Source organism: Megalobrama amblycephala, linkage group LG4, assembly GCF_018812025.1.
Source record: "Megalobrama amblycephala isolate DHTTF-2021 linkage group LG4, ASM1881202v1, whole genome shotgun sequence".
NCBI classification, from domain to species: Eukaryota; Metazoa; Chordata; class Actinopteri; order Cypriniformes; family Xenocyprididae; genus Megalobrama; species Megalobrama amblycephala.
The window spans coordinates 6,517,308-6,520,229 of record NC_063047.1 but is presented as its reverse complement, the minus strand read 5'-3'; the positions used below and the strand labels follow the sequence as shown (position 1 = coordinate 6,520,229).

The following is a 2,922-nucleotide window of genomic DNA, read 5'->3' as shown; positions in this document are numbered from 1 at the left end:
TCATAAGGGTCAATCATCTGAAAGCTGAATAAATATGTTTTCCATTGATGTATGGTTTGTTAGGATAGGACAGTATTTGTCCGAGATACAACTATTTGAAAATATAGAATCTGTGGGTGCAAAAAAACAAAATCAAAATATTGAGAAAATAAATCAAATACATTTTTAATACATTTACAGACATTTACAAAATATCTTCATGTATCATGATCTTTACTTAATATCCTAATGATTTTTGGCATAAAGGAAAATTTATGCCAAAAAAAATCAATCATTTTGACCCATACAATGTATTGCTGGTTATTGCTACAAATATACCCGTGCTATTGACTGGTTTTGTGGTCCAGGGTCACATATGGTAGTAGTGCTGTATTATTAGTGAAGGTGTTCTTTACAATGCTGTTTGCTTACCTTATACACAACTTTGGATGGATGTCCATGATGGTGATAAGTATGAAATTTTGCTGAAAAACACAGACAATAAAATAGCTGGTTGAGATATCTCATTCACATGTCATGTTTGTGATAATATCACCCAGTTTCACAGACAAGGCTTAAATCTAATCCCAGACTAAAATGCATGTTTGAGCTGTTTTAACTGAAAGCAACTTGCAGTGACATAGCCATGGTCCAGGATGTCAATGTCAAGATTCTCCAGGGTTAAAATTGTGAAAGAATGGTTCAGAGAGCATGAAGAATCATTTTCACACATGAATTGGCACCTCTGAGTCCAGACCTTAACAATTCTTTCACAATTTGGGGCTGATGAATCTTGACATTGTCATCCTGGAATATGGCCACGATTCATCTTAATACATGTTTGTTTAAGAAATGAAAAGCTACACACTCCATCTTTTAGGGTTAAAAGAACTGTTGCCAAACATATACATGCTAGAAAAATAATAATCACTGTAATAATGATCCATCCATAGATTCTTAAGTATTTGCCTATTAAAATCCAAACAGCGCCTTTTTTTTTTTTTTTTTTTTGGCAGGGCAGTGTATATGAAATGTTAGATAACATGACAAATTCATTACAGTGAAATTCATTACTATGTCCTGGGAAATGAGTCTCTCTACAGTATGTGATCAGAAACGTTCACTGTAAGCCAGTACAAGTTGATTGAACCTAAAATATTTATGGAAACTCGTTGCCCTAAAAAAGTTGATTTTCTTTCGTTGAACAAACATTTCATGTTTAATGTACTTAACATTACAGTAGTATTGCAATAAAAAGTTTTAGTTCATTTAACTAATATCTGTTAAAATAGCTAAAATTTATTAAGGTAACTCAAAATATTAAATTGCACAAATTTTATTACATTTTATTTTATTGCATGAAATTTAACTTGTTTTTTTTTTCTGTAGTTAAACTAAATTTAAGTAGACAAAAATTAACATTCATTTCAAGACTTTAATGTTAATATAGCTTTTTAATTTCAATTATTTTGAAGAATACTTACAACTATACACAAGAACAAAGAATACACCAAACAGTGATTTATTTGAATCCACAATTTTATTTAAATTCATTTTCTAGAGAATGACAAAAAAGACAAATGTCCATCACAGAATTCTGCTCCAAGATGATTCCCACAGTGGATGGATGGAGGTGGAAGGGCAGTGGATGCTGTGCCATATCTTCACTTTCTAGGCTGTATGCTGTTATAGTCCTTGTCAGGAGAAGCCTTAACATGAATAAAGAGATTATTAAAAACAAAACAAAAAATATTCACATGCATCATTTCAAAATAATGCTGACTCTTCAGCTTGATTTACACACCTTAGTCTGTTGCACAAAATCTCTCAAATCACTCTCTTCTTCCCATCCAGCCTGCTGGTGAAAAAAAGTTTGTTATAGTTTGTTAACATAAGGAAATCGTCAAAACTGAACAAATGTCAAATTTGAACATCTATTTTTCATGTGTATGAACAAAAACACAAAACATGAACATTCACTTTACCTGACAGAGCTGGTCAAGACTGAAGCATCTAGCTTAGCTTTAACTGGATCTGCTTGGAATCTGCTGAGTGACAATAATCCACATTATTACATAAATTTTTACCAGCAGACAATGCAAACAGTATTTAACACTCCAAAAGCACATTATAGAATCCAACTGAAACGTAAACACAAACTAGCTAGCTTGGCTAACAACACACGGGTGAGCACAATGTTGCATTTATTTTGTAGATAACTTAAGTTTAGCTTTGTACACGATCAACATGGATTCATGGTGTTTTGCCTGTTGGTGCTTGACCTGCCAAGAGCAGGCTGACATGATCAGAGCAGTGTCATTCACGTTTAATACGAACATTGTGCTTACAAATATAGACAAAAATAACAAGAATGCATTAATTATTTAAAAAGATGAAACACTTAATATAACACACTCGCGTGTTCGCTATAATCTTAACGTTACCCTAATGACAAGCAATGATTTTCACTGATTAAGTTACAAACATGATTGAGAGACGCTGCTTTCGCTCCTCAGTTTATTGAGAATCATCGACCAGATATCGGCATAATTTTTAAAACATATGTGACCAAATTAGTTACAAAACAATGCAGCCAAGCTAACTGCTGTCCCTTGAGATCAGTATTGATATGTATCTCAATTTTACATTCTGAAACTAATTAATAAGAGCTTGTTCCAGAGTAAAAGCTAAAAGTTCTTCAACTTACCAGCAAACGTTGACAGAAACACGTGCTACATTCCAGCTTGGTGTCACTCCAAACTGCCCAATCAGATTCTTCCTTGTGTTGGGTTTCTGTTCGTTGCCATTGACAATAGACTTGAATTAGAACAGTTAAATTGATTGAACTAAAACATTCCAGTAGAATGAGAGAATTCGTGCAAATCATGCACAAAACCCAAAACAATTGTGTAATAAAGAGAAAATCAAAAGGTTTATGTTTTG

At 33.0% G+C, this 2,922-nt stretch overlaps 1 long non-coding RNA gene across 1 annotated transcript; it reads right to left on the bottom strand.

Annotated features, from left to right (window-relative positions):
* Positions 1-1,561: 1,561 nt before the first annotated feature.
* LOC125266063 lies at positions 1,562-2,231 on the bottom strand. The gene is made up of 3 exons (XR_007184414.1): positions 1,965-2,231; positions 1,784-1,834; positions 1,562-1,688 (listed from the first exon to the last, which is right to left on the bottom strand). It is a non-coding gene; the product is annotated as an uncharacterized LOC125266063 (long non-coding RNA).
* Positions 2,232-2,922: the final 691 nt, after the last annotated feature.